Source organism: Macaca fascicularis, chromosome 2 (genome assembly GCF_037993035.2).
Source record: "Macaca fascicularis isolate 582-1 chromosome 2, T2T-MFA8v1.1".
Taxonomy (NCBI): domain Eukaryota; kingdom Metazoa; phylum Chordata; class Mammalia; order Primates; family Cercopithecidae; genus Macaca; species Macaca fascicularis.
In genome coordinates, this window is record NC_088376.1 from 183906412 (window position 1) to 183929529 (window position 23118).

The following is a 23118-nucleotide window of genomic DNA, read 5'->3' on the forward strand; positions in this document are numbered from 1 at the left end:
GTTCATATACTTAAAAATAGAGATTCAAAGTACATAAAACAAATGAAAAAGACAGTATTAAAGGCAAAAATAGAGAAATATACCATCATATTTATAGATGCTAACATTATCTCAGTAATTGTTAGAACAAATTTAAAAAATCAGAAGTTACATAGAAGCTTAGTACAAAAATTTCACCTAATTTGACCTAATAGGCATTTACAAATACTACATCATATAGCTGTGGAATGCAATATTTTCAAATGTATATTTTAAAAGTCTCAAAGGGAGACCATATAGAAGGATAGAAAATAAAGCTCAATAAAGACAAAATAATTGAACTAACATAGAATATGTTCTCAAAACGCAACAAAATTGTGTTAGAATAAAAGATAATAAGATGTAGAATTCCTGAACTATGTCAAAATTAAGCAACTCACCTCTAAATTATACAAGGTCAAAGAATTTTAAAAAATTTTGATTTAGGGCCGGGCGTGGTGGCTCAAGCCTGTAATCTCAGCACTTTGGGAGGCCGAGACGGGCGGATCACGAGGTCAGGAGATCGAGACCATCCTGGCTAACATGGTGAAACCCCGTCTCTACTAAAATATACAAAAAACTAGCCGGGCGTGGTGGCGGGCGCCTGTAGTCCCAGCTACTCGGGAGGCTGAGGCAGGAGAATGGCGTGAACCCGGGAGGCGGAGCTTGCAGTGAGCTGAGATCCGGCCACTGCACTCCAGCCTGGGCGGCAGAGCAAGACTCCGTCTCAAAAAAAAAAAAAAAAAAAAAAAAAAAAAAAAAAAAAAATTTTGATTTAGATGATAAAAAACACAACATATCAAATGTATAAGAGCATCTACATTAGTACTACAAGGTTAATTTATAGCTTAGAATTTTTATATTAAAAAACAAAAAGTTTAAAAGGAATGAGCTACACAGATTAAACCCAACATAAGTACAAGAAAGGAAATTGTATTAGTCCATTCTCACACTGCTATGAAGAACTATCTGAGACTGAGTAATTTATGAAGAAAAGAGGTTTAATTGACTCACACTTCTGCAGGCTACACAGGAAGCATGGATGAGAAGACTTCAGGAAACTTACAATCATGGCAGAAGGGTGAAAGGGAAGCAAGCACCTTCTTCACATGGCAGGAGAGAAGAAGAGAGAGAACAAAGGGGAAGGTGCTACACACTTTCAAACAACCAGACCTCATGAGAACTCACTCACGGTTACAAGAATAGTGAGGAGGAAATTTGTACAAATTATCCAATTACCTCTCACCAGGTCCCTCCCTGAACATTGAGAATTACAATTCAATATGAGATTTGGGTGGGGAAATAGAGCCAAACGATATCAGAAATAGAAACTAAAAATTATTTATATGGGAATAAAGAACATACACAAAGTTAGATTGGTTCTTTAAAAGATTATTAAAATTAATCACTAGACTGACCAACAAAAAAAGGGAAAAAATACAAAGTATCAATACCAAGAATAAAGCAGGAAATGTGACTATAACCCCTACAGTATTTAGAAAGATAGTAAGAGACTATTATGAATAACATGCCTACAAACCTGACGATGTAGATGAAATAGACAAATTCCTTGAAAACACACTAAAAGTTACTAAACTGATGAAAACTGCTAGCAAAATTAATTTAGAAATGATAAAAATCTACTTTCCTCCAAAAGCCTTCAAACACAAGCCACCGTTATTCAACCACTTTTAGGAAATGTGAAAGAAAGAACACTTCCAAACTCATTTTATGAGACCAGCACAACACTTACAACAAAACATAGCAAAACAAAAACAAAAACAAAACAAAAAGCAACTACAGGCCCTTCATAAGCCTAGACACAGATGTTGATATGGTTTAGCTCTGTGTCCCCACTTAAATCTTACGATCTTATGTCTAATTCTAATCCCCACATATCTTGGGAGGGGGGTGATCATGGGGGCAGTTTCCTCCATGCTGTTCTAATGATAGTGAGTTAGTTCTCCCAAGGTCTTATGGTTTAAAAGTGTAAGCAGTTCCCCTACCCCGCCCCTGCTTTTCTCTCCTGCTCCACCATGGTAAGATGTGCTTGTTTCCCCCTTGCCTTCCACCAAAATTGTAAGTTTCCTGAGGCCTCCCAGTCATGTTTCCTTTTAATCCTTTCAAACTGTGAATCAATTAAACCTTCTTTCTTCATAAATTATGCAGACTCAGGTAACTCTTTATTCATTAATATCAAATCAGTGTTATTGAAATTCAGCCCTGTTTATCTATTCATACTCTCAAAAAAAATGACAATATTTTCTCCCATCTGTGAAACGCAATACATTTTCTAGATATATTTTATATCACTTGCCTACTCTGGTCAAAGCTTACACATACCAATTTCCCACTATCTTAGAGTGCTTTTGCAGGGAAAGCATTTCTACTACCTTAATGAGCAACTTAAAGATACTTCTTCCGTGAAATTCTGTTTCCTCCAAGATTCCTTTAACATGTATCTTCAGTCTCTTATGGTATTCACTACTTACTAGTGTGTATTAGGGTCATTTTGTGCTTATTTCCCTCTCTTAGATTTCAAGCCCTTAATTTCTGAAATCTTGTCTCCATATCTTCTAGCATATTTCTTAATTTTGTAGGTGCTCAATAAATACATTGAATTAAATTATGTTGTCAAACAAACATGCCAAAACATATTCCATATGAACTATGTAAGAAAGAAAGTGTGATGTATTTTTGTAAGTTTTAATCCATATAGTAATTAATAAAGTTAAGGTTCTCAAAGAAGAAAACATTCAGCTCAGTGGAAAACCATGGCTACCTAGAATCTCTGGACTTCAGTGTAATTTCATTCCTGCCTCTAGTTAAATTTCATTATCTTAGATAAAAAAAATATCTGGCTCATTGGCAAAGCCATCAAAACTGTTATCATACAAAAATTAAAATTAAGAAAAAAACATAGCTGTACCTCTGAAAGCTGCATTCATTTTATCCTTGTGCCCAAAATGTACAAGAAATATAGATTAAGAAATATAAAATGCTCTGACAACTGGACAAATTCTGACTTGTTTCTTGGTAGTCGTCGGAGGGCTTATTGAAGTACAGCTGACTAATGAAAGAACATGAACAGCTTTAAAGATGATCCAGAAGATGACTAAAAAACTAGAAACTAAGGTTGACATTGAGAGGTTAACAAAGCTGGAACTATACAATTTGATGAAGAAAAGACCCAAAAGTCATTTCATGCCAATTTTTAAATGCACAGAGAGACTTTATTCAGTGAGTACTGGCCATCTGTTTACAAACTCTGATGTGCACAGAACATGACAAAATGGGTTTAAACCAAATTAGAAGGTATTTAATTTTATTTGGAATAATTTTCCATAAGCAATGAAGTTATAAATCTCCTTCTCTAGAAAATATGAGCATTTCACCTCCATATTTGTGGGGTTCCATGTGTTTCTGTTGAAGAAGGTGCACTTAATCAGTGTATCTTGAAGATACCTCAAGGGTTCTCACAATTTAATATTGTCAAAATGTCAATAGATAAGGCTATCCTAAAGCAAATTCTCCCCCTGGTAACTTCTCATTTACTTCACCTTCAAAGCTATCTAAATTTTACCTCTGAGAAATTTTTATTATACCAATTGAAGTCTACTGTGACCTAGAGGGTTTGTCAATGAGGGAGATGAGATTCTGGTTTCTGATCAGCCAATCAACAATAACAACAAAAAAAGATTTATATGCACTTTAAGAAATAAGCATAAACTATCATGATTGTTATTTTATCATAGTATATTTTCTTAAAATAATTTATGTTTAATTAGATTTTTTGTAAAGACTTATGTTTTGTATTACTACATTGGCATTTGACCCAGTTCTGTATAATTTTGGATTACACAAGAAAGTAAATGTATTAAGTGACTATTACGTTCTGAAATATTTTTTCTAAGGAAGGTCAAGGAACAGATTGACTGAATAGCCTTTGAAAATAGGTGTAAAGCCATCAGTCTATATTATGTCACAGCTCTCCTTTCAAAAATGACAATAATCTGACTTGATATGTTAACTAAATACAATAGAATGATCCATACCTAAAAACAATTATTTTATTCATGGTATTAAGAACTATAGCCTGGCAATTTAGATGAGCTCATATTATAAGAAAAACACCTAGGGTAATATCTTTGCCTAGTGTTACTCACAGAGTCAGTGAGGCAGAGCCATGATGAAATCTCAAGCCTCTTTATTCCCAGGTTAGTATAATATGTTTTATACCAAATAAAGCAACCTCTAATCTAGGTGGAAATGTCTCCTGCGACTAATTCACCAACATTGAACTAAATAATTTAAACCATCCTATAGCAAAAAAACTCTGAATGAAAATTCCCTTGAAAGGTTCCAAACACTTGCTTTCTAATATTCACCACTCATTCTGAATCCCAAACAGGCTTGCTATGAAAATATTCTTCCCATAAGCATTGATCTTCAAAGCATGCATATTTTGAAATTAGTGTCTGTGTAGTATGTATTAGTCCATTCTCATGCCACTAAAGACATATCTGAAACAGGGTAATTTATAAGAGAAAGAAGTTTAATTGACTCACAGTTCAGGATGGCTGGGGAGGCCTCAAGAAACTTACAGTCATAGCAGAAGGGGAAGCAAACACATCCATTCTTCTTCACATGGTGGCAGCAAGGAGAAGTGCAGAGAAAAGTTGGGGAAAAGACCCTTATAAAACCATCAGATCTCATAAGAACTAACTCTCTATCATGAGAACAGGATGGGGGAAAACATCCCCATGATTCAATTATCTCCACCTGGTCCTTCCCATGACACATAGGGATTATGGGAACTACAATTCAATATGAGATTTGGGTGAGGACACAGTCAAGCTATATTATTTCACCCCTGGTCCCTCCAAATCTTATGTTCTCACATTTCAAAGCACAATTATGCCCTTCCATCAGTCCCCCAAAGTCAACTTGTTCCAGCATTAACTCAAAAGTCCAAGTCCAAAGTCTCATCTGAAACAAGGCAAGTTTCTTCCACCTGTGAGCCTGTAAAATAAAAAACAAGTTAGTTATTTCCTAGATAAATGGGGTACAGGCACTATATAAATATAGTTATTCCAATGGGAGAAATTGGTGGAAACAAATGGGACTACAGGCCCCATGCAAGTCTGAAATCAATAGGACAGTCATTAAACCTTAAATTTACAAAATGATCTCATTTGACTCATGTCTCACATCAAGGTCACACTTATGCAAGTGGTGGGCTCCCAAGGCCATGGGCAGCTCTGCCTCTGTGGTTTTACAGGGTACAACCCCCCTCCAGGCTGCTTTCACAGGCTGACATTAAGTGTCTGTGGCTTTTCCAGGCACTCAGTGCAGGTTGTCAGTGTATCTACCATCCTGGGGTGTGGAGAACAGTGGCCCTCTCCTCACAGCTCCACTAGGCAGTGCCCCAGTAGGGATTCAGTGTGAGGGACCCAACTCCACATTTCCCTCTGCCTGCCTTAGCAGATGTTCTCCATAAGGGCTCCGCCCCTGCAGCAAACTTCTACATGGACATCCAGGCATTTCTATATATCCTCTGAAATCTAGGTGGAAGTTCCCAAACCTCAATTCTTGACTTCTGTGCACCAGCAGACTCAACACCACGTGGAAGCTGCCCAGGCTTGAGGTTTGCACTCTGAAGTCATGGCCTGTGCTGTACCTTAGCCCCTTTTAGCCATGGCTTGGAGTGGCTGGGATGCAGAATACAAAGTCCCAAGGGAGCCCTGGACCTAACCCAGGAAACCATTTTTTCTTCCTAGGTCTCCAGGCCTGTGATGTGAGGGGCTGCTGTGAAGGTTTCTGACATGCCCTGGAGACATTTTCCCCATTGTCTTGGTGAGTAACACTTGGCTCCTCACTATTTATGCAAATTTCTGCAGCAGGCTTGAATTTCTCCCCAGAAAATAGGGTTTTCTTTTCTATCACATTGTCAAGTTACAAATTTTTTAAACATTCGTGCTCTGCTTCCTCTTGAATGCTTTGCCACTTAAAAATTTCTTCTGCCAGATATTCTTAAATCATCTCTCCCAAGTTTTAATTTCCACAGATCTCTAGGGCAGGAGGAAAATGCCAACAGTTTCTTTGCATAGCAAGGGTGACCTTTTCTCCATCTCCCAACAAGTTCCTTATCTCCATCTGAGACCACTTCAGCCTGGACTTTATTGTCCATATTACTATCAGCATTTTGGTCAAAGCCATTCAACAAGTCTTTAGGAAGATCCAAACTTTCCCACATTTTCCTGTCTTCTTCTGAGTCCTCCAAACTGTTCCAGACTCTGCCTATTGCCCAGTTCCAAAGTGGCTTCCACATTTTTGGATATCTTTATAGCAGCACCCCACTAACTAATACCAATTTACTGTATTAGTCTGTTCTCATGCTGTTAATAAAAACATACCTGAACCTGGGTAATTTATAAAAGAAAGAGGTTTATTTGACTCACAGTGCAGCATGGCTGGGGAAGCCTCAAGAAACTTACAATCATGGCAGAAGGGGAAGCAAACATGTGCTTCTTCACATGGCATCAGCGAGGAGAAGTACAGAGTGAAGCAGGGGAAACGGCCTCTTATAAAACCATCAGAGCTCATGCGAACTACCTCACTATCATAAGAACAGGATTGGGGAAACCACCCCCATAATTCAATCATCTCCACCTGGTCCCTCCCATGGCATGTGGGGATTATGAGAAATACATAATGAGATTTGGGTAGGACACAGGAAAAGCATTTCAAAGAGCATGAAAAAATGTTCATAAGAAGTTGTTTTGTGGGGGAAAACAGCATTTAAAAAATATAGATACAAAAACATGCACCACTTCTCTAAAAAAGGAGTCAAACAAAAATATTAACTATATTAATCTCAAAGTGGTCACCTTTTGGGTGGCTTTTCCCCCTTTTCCTTGTTTATCTATAGTTTTTAAAATCTAAAACATATGTTACTTTTGTGATGAGACAAAAAAATCAAAATGTTTTCAAAAATTTTTTTGTGATTTTGTTTGGAAAGTGTATAACATAATCTAAAGTGACTATGTGAGAAGACGACTTCTAAACACTAGATAGGCAAAATCTAGAACTGGAATAAACATCTAGCATTACAGACTACCATGCAGCCTACCTAATTGTGAATATGATCCTAAATTTAATTTTGCAATAAAACATCACAATGCTTCCTGGTTCTTAATACTTCTCAAAAAAATGCCCTTTAATATTATTTAGCCTTTAATAATCTATTTAGCCTGTAATAATGGCTAAATAGATGCTCAGATTTGTCATTCAATGTGTTAGGCAATCTAAATTAGAAGCTCTGCTGGAAAGAAGGCTTCATTTCTGCTGGGACAAAAGTAGTCTGCTAGAAATTATACATTATTGATTTCAAATGTATAATTACAATTTTATTATATAGATGCCATTAGTTTGCATACAAGATTGTAATCACTCACCATTTCATTATCTAAATTGTTCAACCAACACTCTTTCAATAAGAAGGTAAAATCATGGATATAAACAAAAGTATAAAAGGAACTTCCTCTAGTGTATAATCAATTGCCCTTAGAATAAAAAATGTCTTCTTTAAATTTAACTAACTTTCTAATCATTCGTACAAGTCTACTTGCTAATACCTTCACAGTGAAAGGTAACAGACAAGATTGTTGTTTAAAATAGCTTTTTCTTTCTGTCTTAGTCTGTTTTGTGCTGCCATAATGCTACACACTGGTAACTTATAAAGAGCAGAAATGGATTTCTAACACTTCTAAAGTCTGGGAAGCCCGAGATCAAGTCACCAGCATTTGGTGTCCAATAAGGGTTACATCCTCCAGAGCAGAGGAACACTGTGTCCTCACATGGTGGAAGGCAAGGGCAAAGGCCCAAATGCTGCAGGAAGCCTTTTTTATGAGGGCCTTAATGCCATTCACTAAGGGGTAGCTTTCGTGGCCTAAACACCTCTTAGAGGTCCCGCCTTCAATAATATCACACTGGCAACACCTGAATTGTGGAGGAGACACATTCAACTAATACCCACATTCTTGAAACAGAGTATAGGTATAACTCTATTTGAATGGCCCCTGCTTTGCCTAAAATCCTTACTGATGCTGAAGAGACTCTTTGTAAGCATTGTTTGAGAACTCCAAATGAAATTCTGCCAATGAATGCTTAATAGTCAATTAGTAAATCAACCCTCGGATTCATTTTCTGGCACACAAAAAAATCCATAATTCTATGACTCTTATTCATCTGAGCTAGTCATCATCCTATTAATTATTCTTATCGCTAATTTATAAGTATTGTCTGTATCTTTTTCAATGGAGTTCTTCTGAAATTATTTCTCTGTTACTACCATGGCTCAGCTGTTGATAAGACTTTGTATGACTGAAATTCTTAGACCTCCTGGGTCTTGCTAAGGCTTTAAAGTTGCCCTCCTTCAAATATATTCACATTCTGTTTGACTGTTTTTAAACTGTTCACTTTATCTGGAGAACACTGGAGATGGGAGAAGGGGGAGATGCATATTTTCACAGTAGAGAAGAAATAATAAAAGCTGAATTTGAGGAAATCAGTCTTCCAGCATAATGTTGATTTGGGCCCTGGTGTCAAGATTATATCTAGGAATATGAACATCTGGGCCTAAGGTGATATGAGCGTGCATTTGAATCATGCATAAACAGTGTTTCTTCAACCCAGTAATTGCTGGTTGTATCAATAAAGGTTGTGTCAGTGATTAGAAAACTTATTCTCTGACACCTGCTGGCCAGTCATGTACTCCAAAAAGGACAGATTTAATCACTATGGAAAGCAATTCTACAATTCTATTCATGGGTTATCATAAAGATGAGACAGAAAGCCAATTTCTGGTGTGTTTTTTGCTTGAAGACAGTCCCACACACTCACACAGACTCATACACACACGCACACAGCTACATCTTTTGTGTGGAGAACCAGCTTGCTTCTTTGCCTACCTATGAGCCTACCTACGTGTAATAACACATGAGGGGTCCTGGAAAGACCTCACGTGACGAACTGAAAATTCCTTCAAATCAAGGTGCTTACTCCTATTGGAGGCAGCTTTTAAAATGCAAATGTTATTTAAGGTGAGAAATGTATTCTACTCTTAACACACATTTTATTCTTGATTTACTGTGGTTACTTTAGGCAAAGCCCAGAAAACACACGCAGTTTGAAAAGAGGAGGAAGAGAATTGATCAGACTTATGGTGTGTTGCTGCCACAGAGCATAAAACTGGGGAAGCCCTAGGAACCACAGAAGAGGGAAGGAGGAAGAAAGGAATGGTGGCAAGACTCTACCAGCTTCCCAGCCCAAGTCTAATTTGATATAAAAATGTCTGCTAGTAGTCTCAATTGATTCCTATTTTTCTGTCAATAACTTTGTATTTATGGAGTTTTGAGGTGAATACTTCCCCTTTTTTTCTGTAGTTGGTAGTTAACTTGAGAAAAAAAATTAAACTAGTCTTTGTTTCAAATTTTTTAAGGAATATCAGGAAATTCATTGAACAAGATATGCTTAAAATTATTCACATTTAAATCAAACAGGTATGGAATTCAGAAGACAAGTAAAATTACACAAGATTAAAAGCATTGAAAAATCATCCTGAAACCTGCAAATGACATTTCCTGTTACCCATAAAAAATTATCAGGTGAGGATTGGGTATGAGGTGCTGCAAAGTTCCTTCTAACTATGAGGTTCTAAAGTTTTCTCGCCCGTATTTGCATGGCATAACAAATACATACAGAACAAAGTACTTTCACATGTATCTCTAATTTCAGTTTTATGACAACCTTAAGTCAGAGCACATGAGCCCCACAGAGAAAGAAACTGAGGCTGAGGGATTTGGGATGATTTCCCCAAAGTCATCAATTTCTTGTCATGGTTCAATTCTGATTACAATCAAGGTTTCCTGACTCTCCATCCAATGTTTTACTGCCCTTGGTTCACACAGTACTCATGAAAAGACATGAGATTGGTTATACCAATCTTGGAACTTTGGAACACCTCTCTGCTTAGATAGGGCTCTAAGTTAAGCAAATTTGTGCAGATAAACTTACTAAAGCTGTTTTTATTCTGTTGCCACATTCATGTGCCAAAATGTGGTAGACATACGGTCCCTACCTCAAGAATTTTAGCTGTTATAAACAATAGAATTGTAAATTAGTTTCCTTTCCACACACATTCATTAGGCTCTTTCAGCATGCAGAGAGCTCATATGCTCAAGTTTCCTCTGAAAAGTGGAGTTTATAGTTGGAATACAAGAGAAATGAGAAAGGACCAAACACAGGCTCCTAAGGCCTTAAAGAGAACAGGGACGTGTGTCATTATAGCTCAGGACTGACAAAAGCCTCGAGAAGTCAGAGGAATCTTCTCTGAGAAGCCATGGTGAAGGCTTATTTTCCATGCTTAGGACTCCAGCCTTAACTCTGTGGATTCCTTCTCTAGGTGTTTCCTTTTATTAAATCAACTGTCTATACACTCCTTTCCTGTCTCATATTCTTCATTGATTAGAGCTGCTTATTATGTTAACTTCTTAATTTAATTTTTCTGATCTATTTTACTTTTGACTCACTTTCTTCTGAGAGTATCAGTTTGAGTGTGCTAGTCACTCGGACAGGCCTGCTAGGACCCTGAAGACCTTTATAGGCATTGCCCCTTGGGTCATGTCCCTTACCCCCTTTTCTGATCCAATCAGCCTTCACAAGGGCTGTAGGTCTTGTGATATAAACATGGTGACCACAAGCAAGACTCTGTCCCAAGGAAGGTGGGGAGGGCTGGTAGCCAGAGACCTCTGACTACTTTTTAATATTTTATTTTACTTTGAGCAGTTGGATTTATTGCTTTCTATCTATTTATTTGGACAGATTTTCAAATAATAGAAGCATTTTAGTAACACCAGTCAGTAAGAAAATCAGATAGTATTAATAATAAAATCAAATAAGGTAGAGATTATGAGAATCAGTGATTTAAACAGAAGTCATTTAATATGAGGAATGTTAAAATATATATTTAAAATATATTGTTTAAAAATAATGTATTTTAACTTAAACATGTAAATATCTTTTTTGCTTTTTTTGAGATTAGGTCTCGCTTGGTTGCCCTGGCTAGGCTGGAGTACAGTGGTATGATCATGGCTCCCTGCAGCCTCAAATTCCTGGGCTCAAGAGATCCTCATGCATCAGCTTCCTGAGTAGCTGGGACTACATGTACACATCACCATGCCTGGCTAATTAAAAAAAAAATTCTAGAGATGAGGTCTCACTTTGTGACCCAGGCTGGTCTCGAACTCCTGACTTCAAGTGATCCTTCCACCTCAGCCACCCAAAGGGCTGGGATTACAGGTATAAGTCACTGTGCCCGGCCCTAGATGTCTTTTGGTTAGAGTGTCCTAGGGTAGTCTGAGCTGCATAAAGACCATCATTCCTAATGTGACATCTGTAATTTACAACTTTCACTTCTTTAAAGTAAAAATTTTGAAACATTTGTAAATAGTATTAGTGCATAATTCTTAAGATTTTGAGGTTATTTTCCCAATCCTTTATAATCTTCTTAACTACACCAAAGTTAAAATGAAAAATTATATTTATAAACACAAATTTATGATGACTTATCAGAAAACTGAACTTAGTTTTGGTAGAAATTATTTTTATACAGATTTTATTTATATCATATTTTAATGAATTAAACATTTTAATAACAAAATATTAAAATAAATAGTTTAAATAGTGGTATAAAACAACAATACAACAGACTATAAGTCTATAACACAACTGATGTAAACAGAAGTGCCAATGTGGTTCAGGGAATAAAATTGTCTCTAGATCATGAGTATTTGATATGTATAAGCATAAATCACTATGATTTACAGTGGGAAAATACAGAATCCACTAGTCCAGTAAGTGAGCAAAGGAGTTTTCTTGTACTTTTACCCAATGTAATTCATAATTTCTCTTAGATTAAAACAGTAAGTTAAGTTTTAAAAGCAATCAAACTGGAAAGAAAAGCCCAATGGTGAATTTTAAGTAAAGGGAATTTGTGTTGGAAAAATATAAAATAGCATAGAATTAAGACTGGCTATAAATACACAAGAGGCAGAAATGGTCACCTCCTCAGAATACACACAAAAATAAATTCCAAGTGATTGAAGTAGAGGTAGACTTCTGTTTTCTAAGAATACAGCAAGCGAAGAATATAAAGGTGCCTCTTAGGCATTCTTTAAAGTCATGGGGAAACCAGAAATGACAGGGAACATAAAGAGGTAAGTCAGTAACAAGAACATGAGCTGCGACTCTAGTCTTGGGGATGTGCTAAATCTTGGGTTTTAACGCACTGAAAGAGGAGCAGAGAATGTAGGGCTCAGAATGGAGTTGGAATGAGATCACCAATATAAAGTTGGGACCTCAAGAGCCTGCACTCAACCAGAAGGTTAAAAACTGAAAATAAAAACATAGGGAGAGGGATAGGGAGACTACAAGGACATTTATTGGCATAGGGAGAATACAAGGACATTTATTTTAGCATGGATTTTGAGTGATTAAAAAAAGAAAAAAAAAATCTCTGTATTTGGCCTGTACATTGTCTAGTTTGAAAGAGAAATAATTGTTGTAAAAATTGATCTTGTAACAGTTATACTCCTGAGAATCATGGAATAAGAAAACACAAAATTAATATAAGAACAGAAAACCAAATACCATGCATTCTGCCTGAGGGTGGAGGATAGGAGGGCAATAAAGATAAAGAAAACCCTACCTATTAAGTATCTGGTGATAAAATAAGCTGTACACCAAGCCCCAGCAACACACAGTTTACCTATGATAACAAATCTGTAAATATCCCCCGAAACGAAAATAAAAGTTAAAAAAGACTTACTCTAATTAAGACATATGGTCTTGATGCAAGAAATCACAAAAAGAACAATGATGACAATGCAGAGCCTAGAATCTTCTCTTTGCACATTTCTTGCAAGACATTGGGGCAGTACTAACTGTTGGGAAGGGAATAGGGTAACCAATGTAAGTGTGAGACATTTGGCTACCCATGTAGTAAAAAGACAAGATTACTTCTCTACCTCACTTAATATCACATAGAAAAATAAACTAAAAGTAGATGTACCATTTGAATCTCACTACTGGGTATCTACCCAGAGGAAAAGAAGTCATTATACGAAAAAGATACTTGCACAGGCATGTTCATAGCAGCACAACTTGCAATTGCAAAAATAGGGAACCAGCCCAAATGCCCATCAATAAACAAGTGGATAAAGAAAATGTGATATACGGCTGGGCGCAGTGGCTCAAGCCTGTAATCCCAGCACTTTGGGAGGCCGAGGCGGGCAGATCACGAGGTCAGGAGATCGAGACCATCCTGGCTAACACAGTGAAACCCCGTCTCTACTAAAAAATACAAAAAACTAGCCGGGCGAGGTGGCGGGCGCCTGTAGTCCCAGCTACTCGGGAGGCTGAGGCAGGAGAATGGCGTAAACCCGGGAGGCGGAGCTTGCAGTGAGCTGAGATCTGGCCACTGCACTCCAACCTGGGCGACAGAGCATCTCAAAGAAAAAAAAAAAAAAAAAAGAAAAAGAAAATGTGATATACATATATACCATGGAATACTACTGAGCCATAAAAAGGAACAAAATAATGGCATTTGCAGCAACCTGGATGGAATTGGAGACTATTCTTCTAAGTAAAGTGACTCGGGAATGGAAAACCAAGCATCGTATCTTCTCATTCATATGTGGGAGCTAAGCTATGAGGATGCAAAGGCATAAGGATGATACATTGGACTTTGGAGACTCAGGGGAAAGGGTTAGGGGTAGTGAGGGATAAAATACTTTACATTGGATACAGTGTACACTCCTCAAGTGATGGGTGTAACAAAATCTCAGAAATCGCCACTAAAGAAATTGTTCATGTAACCAAACACCACGTGATCCCCAAAAACCTATTGAAATAAAAAATTGAAAAATTAAAAAGAAAATAAATGCTAGATAAATGGATAGAATTAAATGTGAAACCCAAATTTAAAACCTAAATGTGGAAGCCAAATTTTTAAATTGTTTAAAGAAAATATGGAAAAATATGTTTATGCATCTAGTAGTAAAGGATTACTTAATCAAGACACAGGACAAAAACATGAAGGAAATTATGGATACATTTGACTGCTAAGTTTAATTCATTTATTTGACAAAAGACATCATAAATACCAAAACCATGGGTTGGGATAAAAGATTTATAATGGCTAAAACCAGCAAAGAATTCATATGTAAAATATAATTTATATATAAAATCATAAATAAGAGAAATATAAACAATAGAAGAATGGATGCAGGCTGTCAACAATTGACAAAAGATAATCCTGAATAACTTCAAATTTATAGAAGTAAAAAATGAGACATGTTTTCATAGATTTTCTATTCTTTCAGTTGAATATAAGGAGTGTATAGGAAGACAATACATGAGTATTGTCAACCTGCCATTTTTAACTTAGAACCTGTTATTTTGCATCAATAATCTGAATATTTTTGCAAAGAATAGGATCATAGCACTGTCTACCTATCCAACTATGAAGGCATACTTGGGATGAATATATACTCAAGCTGCTTTTACTTTCCATGTAGTCCTAAGAAAAGATATTCATTGACTGTTTTAGCAATGTAATTTCTACAGAACTCATTGAAATAAGAATGTTTCTCTCCTCACTATACCCTACATTAGAAGCAGCTAAGAATTGGGAAAAGCCGGAAAGAACTTTTTAAATGTCTCTTTTGTATGTCTTGAAATTAAGGCTCATTCTCTGGGGACATAAAAAATTTGGATATAGAAAAAATAATATGTAAAAGTTTTTATACCTGAAGAAGCTGTGGAAGCAATGGAGCTGAGCACATTCTAAATCAGGAGATTAGGTTATATCCAAAGGAAGTGCTCTATGGAGGCCAAGAACAAATCTGAAAATTAAGTGAATGTTGATAAAAGCTAAGGGCAGAGGAGTAACTCACTGAAACTTTTTTTTTTTTTTTTTTTTTTACACAAACTGGCTTCTCAGGACTCATATACCATTTATTGTTGAAATATGGCAATTTTCATAAAGAATTTTTTCTATTTAAAACTTTGCTAAGTAGAAAGTTGTTCAAATTTCTTTTTCAGAGAATAGTTAGTGAGTTGGCTTAGGAATCAGACTATATGGCTTTAAATGCAATATTTGCTGTACACCTATGGGCAAATTATATGAAGGCCTGCCTGTTTGGATCTCCAATTTTTAATTAATGTACTATAGTTCACCTGCTGCTAATTTTAATGCATGTGAAATATGAAATAGTCTCTTTTTAAGGATTGGAATTAAAATGTGAAGAGAATGATATGAAACATCAAAGAAGATAACATGTGCTACCAATTTCGTGGTTAATATGGCTGGACACTGAGCACATGTGTATTTCTGGGTGAATACACAGATTAGATTAAATCTGACCACTGATACTAACCACACACACAAACACACACATGCACACACACGCCCCGAATCCTGGGTACACATTATTTGCATTCCTAAATGCCAGGGAATAAAACCACTATACTAAAATCGACATTCCAAATGTTCTTTGCTATTAACCAAATATGGACATATTTTCCAACATAATTAAAGCATGATCAGAACTACAAAATGTGGGGTACATATTTAAAAATCATTTTAGACCAAAACATTCTAAAACAAAGCTTTCCAATTTACAGATGAAAAAACTGAGTATCACAGGTGTTAGTGACAAAGCAGGGCTAAAACATTAGTGTCAACTCGGTGTCCAATATTTTTCTCAACCCATAATCTAGTAATGACTTTTCCAATTGTATTTAGTGTGTTTAAAATCACATTCATATGGCTAGTTATAAAGAAACAGCTTTCAATTATGGAGGAAATTACTGAAAGTATGTATTGAGTATAAACTTTGTGCCCAATACTCAGCTAGAGATTATGGGGAGAAGTGTAGTGTTTAAGAATGGCAATTTTAATGAAGAGAGCTGGGAGTGGTTTTGCAAAAGATGACTAAGTAGAAAATAACGTGTGATATTTCACATTTTCAAATAGTGTTGTCATTAAACGTAAAGGGTCTAAACTCAAGCTGATTGAGTTTCGATATAGGCTTTACTAACTCCCAGCTATGAAACTTTGGTCAAGTTATTTTACCTCCCCTAGCCTCAGTTTACTCATGTTCTAAAACAAGTTTTTACCTTCCTCCAAAGGTTGTTGTGAGGACAAAATGGCATAAAGTAATCAAAGCATTTGTGGGCCAGAGCCTAACAGAAAGTAAGTGGTTAATAAATATATTATCAACATTATTATTATCATTCAAATGTTATTAAAGTCCAGCAGTTCTTCCTGAAATGTAAAACTCTCCAGAGATCTTTTCTCCTTGGCTATTAGTTTATGGTCACAAATAACTTCTTTAGATTTTCTCTATCTTGTTCATAAATTTAGGCAAAAACATATCATGGGATTATTATGTGATTAAAATAAGATAGTCTATGTAGAGTACCTAGCAAAGAAACTTGTGTTTGATAAATCTTATGCCCCACCCTTTCTCCCTCACAAATAATAGGTTCTAGATATTTCTGTGAACAGGCAAAGATAGGAATATTTTCCCCAAATAAAGTGCTTAAAACAGATGCTTGCAATTTCTCCTAGGTATGGTGGAAATTGGAGACAAGTCAAAGAGAAAAATTATAGTGACTTTTGATAAGTTGGATGCTGGAGATGAAGGGAGAGAAGACTTAAGAAGGTCAAGGTTTTCTGAGACCAGAATAAAAGAACTAGTCATAGAAATGAGGAGCTGGCTAAAATGGTAACCTTGTTGATGATGAAAGTGAAGAGGATGACTTGAAGTGAAATATAGAGAGATAATTTTTAAAATTTAACATCTCATAATTCTGTAAGCATGTCAAATAGAGCTACCAGCTAAGAAGTTAAATAGACTCTAAAATTCTGTCATGATTAGCAAGAGAGATCAGAGATGTTCCCTAAATCGACGAAGGCTGTGGCAGAAGTTTAATTATAAATTACATATCTGTTCTGAAGAGCGTGTACACAAAAGAATTAAGGGTAGCAGACCCACCAACAGCAAAAGGACCTGGAAAGAGACAGCAGAATAACAGCCAACTCACTGGTCCTGCAAAATTTAGTCAAGAGTCTTCCATAGAAATGGATTATTAATGCAACTGAGCTCTGAAACTTTGATCAACTGAGCTCTGAAACCAATTTCATTAATAGGATTCTCCCCACACTAAGAATATTGGAAGCTATATGCAATGGTTTGAATTGCATTCCCCTAAAATGTGACCATATTTGGAAGCAGAATTGTTGTGGATGTTAATTAGTTAAGGTAAGATGCAGTCATATAGGACTAGGGTAGCCCCTCATCCAGTATGACTGGTTTCCTTATAAAAAGAGGAAAGTAGGACACAGATACGCAAATGTGGAGGACACCATGTGAAGATGGCATCAGAGACTGAAGTGATACTTCTACAAATCAAGCAACACTGGATTGTTAACAAACCAACAAATGCTAGGAAAGAGGCATGAAACAAATTCCCCCTCAGAGCCCTCAGAAGGAACTGACCCTGCTAACACCTTGGTCTCAAACTTCTATCCTCCAGAACATTGAGACAACACATTTCTGTTGTGTAAGCCACCCAATTTGGTCACTGTAGCACCAGCAAACTAATACACATTACCTTTCTCTGGCAATACCCAGTGTTGACTATCATTGCTATATGCTACAGAGAACTTTGTGTCTTTTCTTAAAAAGAAGAATTCTGGTCTAGCGGAGCAAGATGGCCGAATAGGAACAGCTCCAGTCTCCAACTCCCAGTGCGAGGGACACAGAAGACCGGTGATTTCTGCATTTTCAACTGAGGTACTGGGTTCATCTCACTAGGGAGTGCCGGACAATCAGTGCTGGTCAGCTGCTGCAGCCCGACCAGCGAGAGCTGAAGCAGGGCGAGGCATCGCCTCACCTGGGAAGCACAAGGGGAAAGGGAATACCTTTTCCTAGCCAGGGAAACTGAGACACACAACACCTGGAAAATCGGGTAACTCCCACCCCAATACTGCGCTTTAAGCAAACAGGCACACCAGGAGATTATATCCCACACCTGGCCGGGAGGGTCCCACGCCCACGGAGCCTCCCTCATTGCTAGCACAGCAGTTGGTGATCTAACCGCAAGGCAGCAGCGAGGCTGGGGGAGGGGCGCCCGCCATTGCTGAGGCTTAAGTAGGTAAACAAAGCTGCTGGGAAGTTTGAACTGGGTGGAGCTCACAGCAGCTCAAGGAAACCTGTCTGTCTCTGTAGACTCCACCTCTAGGGACAGGGCACAGCTAAACAACAACAAAAGCAGCAGAAACCTCTGCAGACACAAACGACTCTGTCTGACAGCTTTGAAGAGAGCAGTGGATCTCCCAACATGGAGGTTGAGATCTGAGAAGGGACAAACTGCCTGCTCAAGTGGGTCCCTGACCCCTGAGTAGCCTAACTGGGAGACATCTCCCACTAGGGGCAGTCTGACACCCCACACCTCACAGGGTGGAGTACCCCCCTGAGATGAAGCCTCCAAAGCAAGAATCAGACGGGTACACTCGCTGTTCAGCAATATTCTATCTTCTGCAGCCTCTGCTGCTGACGCCCAGGCAAAGAGGGTCTGGAGTGGACCTCAAGCAATCTCCAACAGACCTACAGCTGAGGGTCCTGACTGTTAGAAGGAAAACTATCAAACAGGAAGGACACCCACACCAAAACCCCATCAGTACATCACCATCATCATGAAAGACCAGAGGCAGATAAAACCACAAAGATGGGGAAAAAGCAGGGCAGAAAAGCTGGAAATTCAAAAAATAAGAGCAAATCTCCCCCGGCAAAGGAGTGCAGCTCATCGCCAGCAACGGATCAAAGCTTGATGGAGAATGACTTTGACGAGATGAGAGAAGAAGGCTTCAGTCCATCAAACTTCTCAGAGCTAAAGGAGGAATTACATACCCAGCACAAAGAAACTAAAAATCTTGAAAAAAAAGTGGAAGAATTGATGGCTAGAGTAATTAATGCAGAGAAGGTCATAAACGAAATGAAAGAGATGAAAACCATGACACTAGAAATACGTGACAAATCCACAAGCTTCAGTAACCGACTCGATCAACTGGAAGAAAGAGTATCAGCGATTGAGGATCAAATGAACGAAATGAAGCGAGAAGAGAAACCAAAGGATAAAAGAAGAAAAAGAAATGAACAAAGCCTGCAAGAAGTATGGGATTATGTAAAAAGACCAAATCTACGTCTGATTGGGGTGCCTGAAAGTGAGGGGGAAAATGGAACCAAGTTGGAAAACACTCTTCAGGATATCATCCAGGAGAACTTCCCCAACCTAGTAGGGCAGGCCAACATTCAAATCCAGGAAATACAGAGAACGCCACAGAGATACTCTTCGAGAAGAGCAACTCCAAGACACATAATTGCCAGATTCACCAAAGTTGAAATGAAGGAAAAAATCTTAAGGGCAGCCAGAGAGAAAGGTCGGGTTACCCACAAAGGGAAGCCCATCAGACTAACAGCAGATCTCTCAGCAGAAACTCTACAAGCCAGAAGAGAGTGGGGGCCAATATGCAACATTCTTAAAGAAAAGAATTTTAAACCCAGAATTTCATATCCAGCCAAACTAAGTTTCATAAGTGAAGGAGAAATAAAATCCTTTACAGATAAGCAAATGCTTAGAGATTTTGTCACCACCAGGCCTGCCTTACAAGAGACCCTGAAGGAAGCACTCAACATGGAAAGGAACAACCGGTACCAGCCATTGCAAAAGCATGCCAAAATGTAAAGACCATTGAGGCTAGGGAGAAACTGCATCAACTAACGAGCAAAATAACCAGTTAATATCATAATGGCAGGATCAGGTTCACACTAACAATATTAACCTTAAATGTAAATGGACTAAATGCTCCAATTAAAAGACACAGACTGGCAAACTGGATAAAGAGTCAAGACCCATCAGTCTGCTGTATTCAGGAGACCCATCTCACATGCAGAGACATACATAGGCTCAAAATAAAGGGATGGAGGAAGATCTACCAAGCAAATGGAGAACAAAAAAAAGCAGGGGTTGCAATCCTAGTCTCTGATAAAACAGACTTTAAACCATCAAAGATCAAAAGAGACAAAGAAGGCCATTACATAATGGTAAAGGGATCAATTCAACAGGAAGAGCTAACTATCCTAAATATATATGCACCCAATACAGGAGCACCCAGATTCATAAAGCAAGTACTTAGAGACTTACAAAGAGACTTAGACTCCCATACAATAATAATGGGAGACTTCAACACTCCACTGTCAACATTAGACAGATCAACGAGACACAAAGTTAACAACGATATCCAGGAATTGAACTCATCTCTGCAGCAAGCAGACCTAATAGACATCTATAGAACTCTCCACCCCAAATCAACAGAATATACATTCTTCTCAGCACCACATCACACTTATTCCAAAATTGACTGCATAGTTGGAAGTAACGCACTCCTCAGCAAATGTACAAGAACAGAAATTATAACAAACTGGCTCTCAGACCACAGTGCAACCAAACTAGAACTCAGGACTAAGAAACTCAATCAAAACCGCTCAACTACATGGAAACTGAACAACCTGCTCCTGAATGACTACTGGGTACATAACGAAATGAAGGCAGAAATAAAGATGCTCTTTGAAACCAATGAGAACAAAGATACAACATACCAGAATCTCTGGGACACATTTAAAGCAGTGTGTAGAGGGAAATTTATAGCACTAAATGCCCACAAGAGAAAGCTGGAAAGATCTAAAATTGACACTCTAACATCACAATTAAAAGAACTAGAGAAGCAAGAGCAAACACATTCAAAAGCTAGCAGAAGGCAAGAAATAACTAAGATCAGAGCAGAACTGAAGGAGATAGAGACACAAAAAACCCTCCAAAAAATCAATGAATCCAGGAGTTGGTTTTTTGAAAAGATCAACAAAATTGACAGACCGCTAGCAAGACTAATAAAGAAGAAAAGAGAGAAGAATCAAATAGACGCAATTAAAAATGATAAAGGGGATATCACCACCAATCCCACAGAAATACAAACTACCATCAGAGAATACTATAAACACCTCTACGCAAATAAACTGGAAAATCTAGAAGAAATGGATAATTTCCTGGACACTTACACTCTTCCAAGACTAAACCAGGAAGAAGTTGAATCCCTGAATAGACCAATAGCAGGCTCTGAAATTGAGGCAATAATTAATAGCCTACCAACCAAAAAAAGTCCAGGACCAGATGGATTCACAGCTGAATTCTACCAGAGGTACAAGGAGGAGCTGGTACCATTCCTTCTGAAACTATTCCAATCAATAGAAAAAGAGGGAATCCTCCCTAACTCATTTTATGAGGCCAACATCATCCTGATACCAAAGCCTGGCAGAGACACAACAAAAAAAGAGAATTTTAGACCAATATCCCTGATGAACATCGATGCAAAAATCCTCAATAAAATACTGGCAAACCGGATTCAGCAACACATCAAAAAGCTTATGCACCATGATCAAGTGGGCTTCATCCCTGGGATGCAAGGCTGGTTCAACATTCCCAAATCAATAAACATAATCCAGCATATAAACAGAACCAAAGACAAGAACCACATGATTATCTCAATAGATGCAGAAAAGGCTTTTGACAAAATTCAACAGCCCTTCATGCTAAAAACGCTCAATAAATTCGGTATTGATGGAACGTACCTCAAAATAATAAGAGCTATTCATGACAAACCCACAGCCAATATCATACTGAATGGGCAAAAACTGGAAAAATTCCCTTTGAAAACTGGCACAAGACAGGGATGCCCTCTCTCACCACTCCTATTCAACATAGTGTTGGAAGTTCTGGCTAGGGCAATCAGGCAAGAGAAAGAAATCAAGGGTATTCAGTTAGGAAAAGAAGAAGTCAAATTGTCCCTCTTTGCAGATGACATGATTGTATATTTAGAAAACCCCATTGTCTCAGCCCAAAATCTCCTTAAGCTGATAAGCAACTTCAGCAAAGTCTCAGGATACAAAATTAATGTGAAAAAATCACAAGCATTCTTATACACCAGTAACAGACAAACAGAGAGCCAAATCAGGAATGAACTTCCATTCACAATTGCTTCAAAGAGAATAAAATACCTAGGAATCCAACTTACAAGGGATGTAAAGGACCTCTTCAAGGAGAACTACAAACCACTGCTCAGTGAAATCAAAGAGGACACAAACAAATGGAAGAACATACCATGCTCATGGATAGGAAGAATCAATATCGTGAAAATGGCCATACTGCCCAAGGCAATTTATAGATTCAATGCCATCCCCATCAAGCTACCAATGAGTTTCTTCACAGAATTGGAAAAAAACTGCTTTAAAGTTCATATGGAACCAAAAAAGAGCCCGCATCCCCAAGACAATCCTAAGGCAAAAGAACAAAGCTGGAGGCATCACGCTACCTGACTTCAAACTATACTACAAGGCTACAGTAACCAAAACAGCATGGTACTGGTACCAAAACAGAGATATAGGCCAATGGAACAGAACAGAGTCCTCAGAAATAATACCACACATCTACAGCTATCTGATCTTTGACAAACCTGAGAGAAACAAGAAATGGGGAAAGGATTCCCTATTTAATAAATGGTGCTGGGAAAATTGGCTAGCCATAAGTAGAAAGCTGAAACTGGATCCTTTCCTTACTCCTTATATGAAAATTAATTCAAGATGGATTAGAGACTTAAATGTTAGACCTAATACCATAAAAACCCTAGAGGAAAACCTAGGTGGTACCATTCAGGACATAGGCGTGGGCAAAGACTTCATATCGAAAACACCAAAAGCAACGGCAACAAAAGCCAAAATTGACAAATGGGATCTCATTAAACTAAAGAGCTTCTGCACAACAAAAGAAACTACCATCAGAGTGAACAGGCAACCTACAGAATGGGAGAAAATTTTTGCAATCTACTCATCTGACAAAGGGCTAATATCCAGAACCTAC

General features: G+C 37.7%; 1 long non-coding RNA gene across 1 annotated transcript in view; it reads right to left on the bottom strand.

Moving 5' to 3' along the window:
- Positions 1–4554: 4554 nt before the first annotated feature.
- The window catches only part of LOC135969422 (uncharacterized), a 183373-nt gene continuing 164809 nt past the window's right edge, over positions 4555–23118 (bottom strand). The window contains exon 3 of the long non-coding RNA XR_010584679.2: positions 4555–5040. This is a non-coding gene — a long non-coding RNA (uncharacterized lncRNA). The remainder of the gene's footprint in view (positions 5041–23118) is intronic.